The sequence below is a fragment of the Eretmochelys imbricata genome, chromosome 8 (genome assembly GCF_965152235.1).
Source record: "Eretmochelys imbricata isolate rEreImb1 chromosome 8, rEreImb1.hap1, whole genome shotgun sequence".
In the NCBI taxonomy this organism is placed as follows: Eukaryota; Metazoa; Chordata; order Testudines; family Cheloniidae; genus Eretmochelys; species Eretmochelys imbricata.
In genome coordinates, this window is record NC_135579.1 from 88,705,075 (window position 1) to 88,716,084 (window position 11,010).

Genomic DNA, 11,010 nt, shown 5'->3' on the forward strand with positions numbered 1-11,010 from the left:
GGATAGCGTCAGTATCCCTCCCACGCCTGCATTTATTTACACTTGAAAAATTGCTAGTTGTAAAGTTAAAAGCTACCACTTTTGTGTGATGTGATTAACACACAATCCAAGTCTGCATAATGCTCTACAACAGCACTAATGGATGCACAGATTCCTGCTGATCTCTTATGATCCTGGTTCACTGATCCATACACCCAGGCAGCTGTGTTGGCTTTGCAATAAAAACAGAAAAGTAACATTCTTGGTAGTGAAATAAAGAAAAGTTGGGGAAAGAAATGTTTTATTCTCACGAGCATTTATACAGACTATGGAGTTTAAGTACTTTTATCTCTGGGTCTGAATGGATTTTATGATTGATGCCAATCAATCTTTCAAGCTTGAAATGAGGCTTTTAAGCAAGTTTCACATTGAAACTGACTACTGGGTCAACAGACTTCATAGATCTTAAATTCTATAATAGCAAAGAATATATTAACTGCTTAATTACAGTTATTGATGCTGAACTTCTAGAATCAGCTAGCTGTACTTGAAGTGATGTGCAGCAGTATGTAAAGCCTAAGTGGTTGAGTGCTAGGAGAATGTTTGTCAAATAAAATAGCTGTTTTTAGACTCCCATTCTCAAATGATTTATAATACAGGCATCTAATTTGGTTGTGGGAAGATGCCATAAGGTACTTACCCTGAGGTACTAATTTTTCTTTGACATGCCCTACCAGAATCTTCTACCAAAGTTATTAACGGATGAAATATGTGGCTCTTGAAAAGGGTGAGATCTTGGATGTCATAGCCAAATATGGTGTATTGTCTGACTGTTAAGTCTAATGATAAACCATTGGACACACAGGACTGAAGACCTTTGCATGTACTCCAGGCTGTGTGTTGCTGCAGAGCAATAAACCTCTGGGACCTGAAAATGAAGCAGATAGGGTAAAAAGCTGGTAGTATTTCCTTAGGGAGAAAAAGTGTCTCTTTGTTCCTGTATAAAGCTAGGACAAACTTCAAATGTAGTATTGGCTGTCTGCAAGGCTGCTTGAAGCCATGTGGCGTGATGATTTAAGTGTACTTTGTTCACAGGTGAATTTTCACTTCCATTGTAAAGATTGCTCTTCCTTCAGAACAAATCTTTGTCCTGACATAAAGCTATTTTCATTTTGCCTTCAGCAAGCTTTCAGTTTTACATAGAATAAGAGTAAAAGAGCAGTCATTTCTGTTCTTGTCACTAGTGAAGTAGTTGTAGTGCGCACTGCTCTGATAACCGGCCGTCTGCTCAGAGTCCTGGGACTGTTAGAGCTCGTCCAGGGTAAGATGCAGTAGCAGTCAGAAGAGGCTTGCAGGATACCACACACCTGCACTACTAAGGACCCAAAAAAGCGGCAGTTCCACTTTGACTAGTTGTAGCCTCGCACTTACACATGAGAAGTCAGCGCTCTCTATCAACATTCCCACTGCTGGGTGGAAATTCAGTGGAAACTGCGGTGTTCAGCATCTCTGACATGCATTTTAGGGACCCAAGTAGAATTCTGGCATCAAATTTGAGGGTTATAGTCTACCAGGGTTTCAGGCAGCTAGGTCATTATATGACCACTTCTATTCAAAGATCAAAGTATTGTTTGCTGGCTGCTGTGCTTTTTGAGCTGAAAAGAAACCATTTTAATATGCTATGTAGCCTCATATATACTTGTCTTTTTAAAATGAATTTAGCAGTGACTACAAATACGAAACGTTTTTCATTTTTTTCAGCTCTGTGGCAAAACAGTGCTGGACATACAGTATACCTGTTACACGTGTGTGAACAGTTTAAAATAAGGCCATTCTTTATTGGATGTAATGACATAAAACCACTTCTGTGTCTGAGAAAATTTGTCTATGCACCAAATTCTGTAACGGCCAAACTTATTTCAAATGTTTAGTCTTAGACAAGGCCACCATGCTGCTTAATAGTGCCGAGCGTGGGTGGCTTTACTCTTGCCAATGTTAGCACTCTTACTTACATAAACACTGAATTTTCCCAGTGTTTAATGGTGGGGAGAGTATACAAGTGACATGGGATTGGTCACAGGATATTGCAGTTGAGTTAATTAACATGTCATCAGTATATTAAGCAACCTTTAAGATGTGCACTTCAGAGAGTTCACATTGTCTGTTGTAATTCACTTTTTATACAGAACACGGAACAAAAATGAAGACTTCACTGTTCTCTCTGTGATCACAAGGCAACAGTTGCTCAGTTTTTAAAGTCTGATTAAATCCAAAATGAAATACTGGAATCACAAGATAAAATGGCAATGAGCAATCCTGTTCCTTCAGCAAAATGGTAGCATTGAGACTTGCATTGCTACATAGAAGATTAACTTTCTAACCATAGATATTTAAGACTGTTAAGGTGAAAAGAGACTGAATTGTCCATTGCTGGTGATAGTATAAAATAAACATGCAGGTTTGGGGGTTTTTTATAAAAAAATTTCCCCTTCAAGCCCCTTCTAATATCACTACAAGTCACCATCTTTTTGTTCTGTTTGTATATTACAATGGGCTTCTGGTCCATGACCTGGTTTCCTAGGTGATAATACAAATATGTTCTAGAGTTCAAATACCTTTGTTGTACTCGAGAGAAAATATGCTTTGTCAGTAGCAGCACAAACGTGATGGTGATATTCTCTCATTGCAAATTTTTGTGAAACCACTTAGCAAGCAAATTTTTTGGGAATGAAACGACCAATTTATTGCTGCATTCGTTTTCAATTGCTATGACTGTCTCCATCCTTAGCTATGGTTTGGCCATCCTAACTGCAACAATAAAATGAATATTGAAAGTGATCCTAGTGATCTTAAAACACTTGTTCATCCTGACTCCCAGGATCAAATGGTTTCGGGGAGGGGGAGATCCAGGTTCCTCCCACTGATATCTGTGGGAATATTCTGATCAGGGCTAATGGGTTCGGGGCATAAATACCTTGCATGTCAGTGGGAGTATATACCCCAAACACAAGTGGTGGGTAGTAGTAATTATGCACATACATTGGCATGGGAGGGAAGCTTGCTTTCTGCCTTTCCTTAGTCTATAGTGGATAATTTCTACAACATGCTTGATGACAATTACAGTGTGAAGTGTTTTGACAATAAGCATAAGTAGCATCTGTTGTCAAGGGAGCACAATACACTTTACAGTACTAATAAATAGCCTTTACAACAGCTGTGAAGAGTAGAAATATTCCAATTTTACCATGCAGAAACAGGCTAAGGGACTTGGCCGGGGTGGCACAGCGAGTTGGGGATTGAACTTGTCTCCTAACGCTGGTACTGGGCTTTATATTAAGTTCCAGTCATAGCAGATTGAAACTCTGTGAAGCCCTTGACACAATGAATGTCAAGTTGTGTAGTTCCTCTGCTAAGGCTTGTGATTGCAAATGAGCATGGTCTTTTTTTGTATTGGAGCGGTGGCAAGGGAGCCATTACAAAGCTTTGTGAAGATTTCCCCAGCAATAAAGCACATCACTAATTTCCAAATTAAAAAGCGGACTGGAAGAGTTCTTTAAAACTGCTCTGTCCCCATTCTTCATTGCAGAGCAGCCTAAAATATGCATAGAAAAGACTTTTAACCCTTGTATGATTTGAGTGGCTTTGAACTCTCTGCTGATGGCCATTATCTGCTAAGTAAGATATAAAATGAGGTTCCTTTATAGAACTTCACGCTATTCCAGTGTGCCTTTTTGTGGTACAGTTATTTTGCTGAAAAGTTTCTGGAGCTTCTAATTTTGTGTAATCCATTTTCCTGTTCCCAGATTTCCTTCCAGCTCTGAAAAATTGCCTCTCCAAATTACATATAATCCTACCTCTTAAAGGCCAGCAGACTCCAGATCTCCCGAACGTTAGTTCAAGCCCGAATTAGGTGTAGAAGAGAGACCATGAGGACAAGGTTACTTATTTTTGTCTCAGTGGCAATTGGCAGATGTTCAAAAATAGACTTTAGAGCTGCTAGACAAGCTTTGTGATATATTGGATTCAGCTGTCATTCATTGATCAGATATTAAAACCTTAGCTCAAATGTCTTTAAAAGTGATTGTAATCTTTTCTACCTATAAAGGACCTTTCAACGGTGGGGGAAGAATAAATTACCAATTCTAATTTTGAAGTTCAGTGACCTATTGCAGACTAGCAGAAATGTGTAGCACTGAAATAGTAATGTTTGAGAAGCCATTGGTTACTTGCGATCAGACTACTATACAATTTAGAGATGGAAAGCATCAGTTGAAATCTTTCAGGCCACCCACTGCAAAGGTAGGTTATAGATAGGATAAAACATTAAACAGACACTATGCCTGATGTTAACCAGAAGGCCAAGGAGGAGCAATTATTGAGGTAGTCGGGTTGGTCACATTAAGCCTTGTCTACACAAGGAAATTACTGATTTAGTTAAATTGGGGCAACTCCTTTGTGCAGACACCTCTACTTTAGTTAGAGTACAGACCTTAGGCCGAATGTTGCAGCTTCTGTTGTTATTATGGCATTCATCTGGAACAAGATGTACTATAGCAGTTCATGTACATTTGTCAGTTTTAGTCCTCCCTCAGGCTTACTTGTTGATTTATACCAAAGCACTTTTTTAATGTATCAGTTTTGCTACCCAAATTTAAAAGTAGGTGTTTAAAAAAAAGACTAATAAATATGATGGAAATAAACTTTCTTCAAGACTGTAGAAGTATATCGATGACAACTGGCTAGATTTACTTTATTTGTATGTAACCTATTTTCATAAGCCTAAGTTATATTCTTGTTCGTTAAGATGCCATGATTGGTTGTATGAAGGTAACACATGCACATGTCTAATCGTATGACAGAGAAGGAATTTGATGTAAGGCTCTTAACTGAGTCGTCTTCTCAGCCCAGGAATAAAGAGGAACAAGATGACAATTTTTCGGAAGGGCTTGTTAAAAGCAAAATGTATTTGAAACCCTGCAGGAACCATTTCAAAGGTGATCATAATTTGGCTATTTTAATTCTAAGACTAAAATTTGCTTTAAAAGAAATCTTGCGGGCATTGGAGCCTCATTCTGCTGCTAATCTGTACAGCAACCGGAAGGGCACTCCACCTGAGAACCTTCACATCTCTTCTTTCCAACTAAAAAAAAAAAAAGCTAAATAAGCTATTTTTCAATATGTAAGTTATTTCACACGCACAGCCTCTAATTTAATAAAATGAATCCCTATGTACAAGCAATATCAAACTATTAGAGTGATGTATAAGATCATAAGATAGTATTTTGTTGTTGCTAATTATCTTTGATTGTTTTGATGCTTGACTACAGACCAAGTGCAATGACTATAGGGAAATGTGTGATTGTATTTCATGCAAAATCCACAGGAATGTCATGACACATCTTTTGATGTTGAGGACAGATGTGCTAGGTTCCACAATGGTAAGTTTCTATGTTGATAAAGAGGCAACAGTTGGAATAAAAAGTCTTTTGGAACTGTGCAGACAAATAAAGGGCTTCCTCCCTGACCTGCAAGAGTTACTTGAGTTTAGGTCCTTCACTTCTGAGTATGGATGCTATGTTGGTCTCAGTGGAAAAAGCTATGCTTCAAATGCAGCAGTCTTTTGCAATAATGGTGCGTTTCTACTACGTGGGGGAGAGGGGGGAGTATGGGAAATTCTCCTTTTGTATTATTGCTTTGGGAGTATAGATCTCTGCAGATTCACTGAGGATTGTTTCATCAGGAAATTAGAAAATAGCATTTCAACAATAGCAGTTTGGGATAGTATTGAAATAGTTGCAATGCAACAAGCTAAAATCTTAATCCATTTGTTGAAGCACTTGCTTTACCTGCCTTGAAAGGGGAACTGCTGTTATAAATTGTGAGTAAAGAAGGTCAAAGGAACACATTAAAGGTAAGTCAAAAATCTGAACTACTTCAGATCTGTTTGAAATGTCTACCTTTTAAAAAACCTCATATTAAAAACACAATCGGTGGCTGTAGCCCAGAACGTGTGATCAGTCATACGGCAGCTAACAAGTCAGTATCCAATGGAAAAGAAGATTATGTGAACAAAGCAACTTCGTTTTCAGATTTCCAAGATTTTAAGTGAATAAAATCACAGAATGTATAGAAAATATTTTAAAATCTGTATCTAGAGTATTTTAATAAACAGTCAAAGATTTTGCTGTTGGCATATTCTTGTTGCCTGTTTGTTCATTCCTGGAAACTATTCCTCCTAACCGCCATTGGTTCACCCAAAAAAGCAAGATCACTTTTGCTTAGTGATTCATATAACCTGCTGCAAAAATGTAGTAGGAAGCCCTTTCTCCAGTTACCCAGGTACACCTCTGTAATACAGTGGGCAATGGCTACACGATACGTAAAGTTGAGACTAGTGTACTGCTTAACCAGGGCAAAAGAAAAAATCAGTGAAGTGCTCTAAAATTGTGCATATTTCCGGTGCCTTGCAGTGAACTGTGCTTCAGCAAGGCTCTGGGTGTGGTCTAAGGCTGGAGTTTGAGCGTGGCGCTCTAGTGTCCTTAAAAATATAAAGACCATGTGACCTCAGTTTTACAGTGGGTTTTTTTGCTCCTATTGGGGCTCAAAATGGTGATTCTGATTCACACACTCAGCCTGGACTCAGCTCATGTCAAGCATTCCTCTGCCCCTTTGGCGAAGCAATAGTTAAAAAGTTATGCAGGGTGAAAGTTGGATCTGCAGGTGGCACCAGCCAAGTTGATGTGAAGTCATTTTATGCATGTGCAGCAGGACAGGGATTCAGACTGTTAGCAGGCTCCTGCCATCAGAGGAACCAGAGCAACACCCATGTACTGTGAGTTCACATCCTCCCCTTTGCACATGACTATTCTGCCTGTACTCGAATGGTAAATGCAGTTCAAGGGCTCCGGCACTGAGAGCTTAAACAGCCTCATTTTTCAAAATGAGGAGCTCTGAGGAGTACAACTCCCTACCCGGCCCTGTCTGCAGCTGAGTTAAGGTGGGACCTGCATTGCTGTCAGCTCTGGCCTCCAAACAGTGCGATGGGCAGCGCTAGGGCTGTAGTGCTCCTGGGAGCCCAGCTCTGCCCCAGTCCTCAGTGGTGCAGCTCCTGGCTGTGGCAGGAGAAGCTGGGTTGTTCACAGCCTCTCAACTACCAGAGACCCTTCTGTCCCTGCCCCCACTCCCAAACCTGATGGGGCACAGAGGGGGAAGCTGAGGGTTGCACGGCTCTGAGGTCTGTGGTTCCCAGCCATTCCTGCTGGTCCTGATGATGAACTCATCCATGGCTTTACTAGATGATGAAAGTCGTGTGTGTGTATATAAATAAAATAGAGGTAATTTACTGTCTGTGTCTTGTATGTTTACTTTATAGCACTGCTGGCAGTAACAGCAGCTGACTCTGAAGTTAGATATTGCAGGTGATGGACATTCATAACCCTCTGAAACACAATGGCAACAAAGGTCATTCTCACTCTATTACTTAAGTACGCTGCTTTTTTAAAAAAAGATTGTAAATGAAAGATTCCTCCTACTGCAGCTGTCTGTACCACTGTCTAGGTGATATAACTTATTCTAAGCCCAGTTTTATAGAGAAAATAATAAATTGTAAGGACTATCAAAATCTATTTAAACCCTTATCTCTAGCAACACACCAAAATGCTTTGGGGGGAAAAAAAATCTTGTTAAAATTCATAAAAACCTAATAAGACTTTACTTTCAAACAGGAAATCTTCACTTGAGATTTATTTGTACTGAGCAATAAAATTCATTTCAGAAGTCCACCAGTAACAGTAAAAAGGTAATTCCCACAACAAACTAACGTGACAATTATATTTTGAAATTCAAATGTGTAATCCACACAAAACACAAATTTACGCCAATCCTCAGCAGTAAAACATGGTAGGCAGTCCATAAGAAGAGCGCAAAAATTAAGTTTACTAACCAGCTGATCCAGATTGTTCAGAGATGTCCATGTAATCATAGTCAAAGCCATTACTTCTGAAGAGCATTTTTCATGTTTCATTCGGACAATCAGGTCTTGCATCTGTTTGTTTACGTGTGGTATGTGTTCCTTTTTTTTCCCCAGAGGTCCGGGAATTTCTTGAAAACATTCCCAAATAAGGTCTTTTTTTTTTTTATGACCTGCCAGCCTTGGTAGTTTTTTCCCCTATAGTTCCCAGGTGTTGAACTCACACTACAGGCTGCACTCTCAAGACTTTTGTCTCTTCTTCCCCATGTCTGATTTTGACACCAATGTTGCTCCTTTCTGGTTGCATACTTGCTGCTTCTCCCCTGTTATGCAGCTCCCCTGCCCCACTCCCACCCATACCCCCAGAAAAAACAAAAGAACTAACAATCCAGGACTTCTGCTGATGAACCCACATGCTGTTTGCATGGTAGCATTTTGTTTAAAGCAGTGGTTTTCAACCTATTTACCATTGTGGGCTGCATATACAGCTCTGTATATTCTCATGTGGGCTGTATCCACGCTATATATATACTCCCTGTATGGCCCTGAGGATGTCACATGGGCTGCAGCCGTGTGCTGATTGGACCGCAGGTAGAGAACCATGGGTTTAGAGATGGAGAGGGCAGTTGAGAAATGGATTTCTTTGTATCTCTGTCAAGGTACAGGTGCAAGTAGACAAGTGCCCAGAACCAGCTAGAAGCAAGGGCTGGTCGTTTCTGAGCAGATCAGTGTTTCCCCATGGGCTGGAGAGTAAGTTTCCGTGGTAGATGGGGTCACAATTGGAGAACTGAACCAATCGGCACTCGGGGAGAGAAGCTATAAAATAGGAGTATGAGACCACCCAGTGGCTCACTGTATGATCCTGATGAGATGATACATAATGGTGTCTCCTGGAGTCAGAGGCCAAGTCCCAATGCCTGTGATGACTTTGCCAGGGTCTTGCAGCCAGTAGCACAGCACCTGGGGTCTTCCACAGGATAAGTCCTTAATACTGTACAGGACCTATTTGTGCCATATTTATAAAACTTGACCTCAAAAGTTAGAATCGGGGGGGGGGGGAAATATCCTTCATCTAGCAAAACAGCCTTTAAGTTTTAGGTAGAGGCTCCACCATGGATTCAGCATATTTATTTAAAATGTTTTAAGAGATTGTCATAAATTTAGGCTTTAACATAATTAGTATTGGATTCAGATTTCATTTTAAACAGGGGTTTTATTTAAAAAAAATCTAAAATATTTAAATAAAAAATCCAATTGAAATAAAAAACAGGTGGTTGGGGTCCGTCCCCCCCCAAAAGAAATCAATTATTTATTTATTTAACATCACCCTGGTGGGGGTGGTTTCTCCTCCTCTCCTTATGGCTTTGCCCCATCAGAGAAGCAGCCCCTTTGGTGATGATCTCTTATGCAAATTTTGGAGAAGAGGCGTGCTAAGGGTGAGGGAGGAGCTGTCCCACCAGGGACACTTCTGGGGCGGCAGGAGCAGAGATGAGTCAGAACCTAGAGCCCCTTCCCCTGACACTCCCTCTGTCACACTCAGGTGCAATCCAGGCCAGTGAGGGGTTGTGTCACCTCCTATAGGCTACCTCACAACACCTTGCTGCTGTCACTCCCAACCTGGGCCACTAGCAGCATGGAGGTCACACCCTGAGTATCTGAGCATGGCTGTGGCTGGTCCAACAGCTTTGACCCCAGCAACCTGTCAGCAACACTCCAGTCACGCTCTGGCTTCCACCAGACTTAGTTACAACCTGCAGGGTGACCCCAATGCATGCCCAGTCCTGGAGTTCCGCAAAAACATGTGTTCTGCAATGTCCAGCCCTCTCCTGGACAGTTCAGACGTTATGGTTTATTGCTCCTGTAAAGAGTCAATATTTTACCATTTGTTAATTTAATTGGTGTTACCAAACAGTTCAGTTCACACACAGCACTGGATTGGTTTAGATTAAAAATAAAACAAGTTTATTAGTAAAAAAGATTTTAAGTGACTTCAAGTATGAAATAAAGTGAGATTGTTACAAGCAAATAAAAGTGAAACCATGTGTCTAAAACTTAAACTAGCAAATTTTGGTTGAAGGCTTTGTTTTAAGGTGGCCTTTCTCACTCCCAGTCTTCCAGCACCAGGGTGACTGACCCTTTCCTTGGTTAGGATCTCTCCTAGAGGCCCAAAGTTGCTGGTGCCTTTGTTGTCTTAGGTGAAAGATATAGCTTGGGCATCTCTGCCCCATTCTTTTACAGTCTGATGAACCTTTGAAGTGGATTCTTCTGAGGGTCACTCTTCAAAGTAAAGTTAATTCAATCAGCAAAGAAGGTGACATGGAGTCTGGTGGTGAAGGAGGCTCCATGCTGTCTTCCCCTACTTGTGTTTGCTGAAATCCAAATTGTTTTGTTTCCTGCCATCTTCTCCCCCTACTGTCTTGAAGGCCCTGTTTACATCTTATATGTAAACTGAGGTAAACTCACAGTTCTTTACTTAGAACAGGCTTGTTTAACCACTTTTGCCTAGGCAGAGCCAGCTGGTTTTGGAACATGTGCTAATATCAGACAGGGGGAATTCATAACTTTACATAATATATAATGTTGCTACATACATTTCACCATATTTTGACCAGCAAGTTACTAATTTTCAAAAGATACCTCACAAGGCATAATTTGTACAAAGATTATTACAGTAATGCGTAGGGTGTGAATACAGGGATGCTTTCGATCATGTTCTCCCTCCACAAAAATAATCTGAGACCTCAAAGATGGGGGCGGGGTGGGCTGTCTAAAGTTGATGAGAGAGGGTTGTGTGGATCTGCCCTCTGTATTTCTTCATTTTCAAAGGTTTCAGTGTAGCCATATTCTGCACAGGTACAAGGCAGGGATGGGCAGCCTTTACCCCACATCAGTGGTTCTTCAATTTATTTGATCGCATCCCCTCCTCCCCCCCTCTGCTTTGTGTTTGTAGTAGTCCCCCCCAACTAGCACATATACCAATTTAAAAAAAACCCACGCAACTCTCACTAAATATTAAAAACAGTAAGGCACTGATTCAAACAGAGCCATTTAAGTTTAAGGGA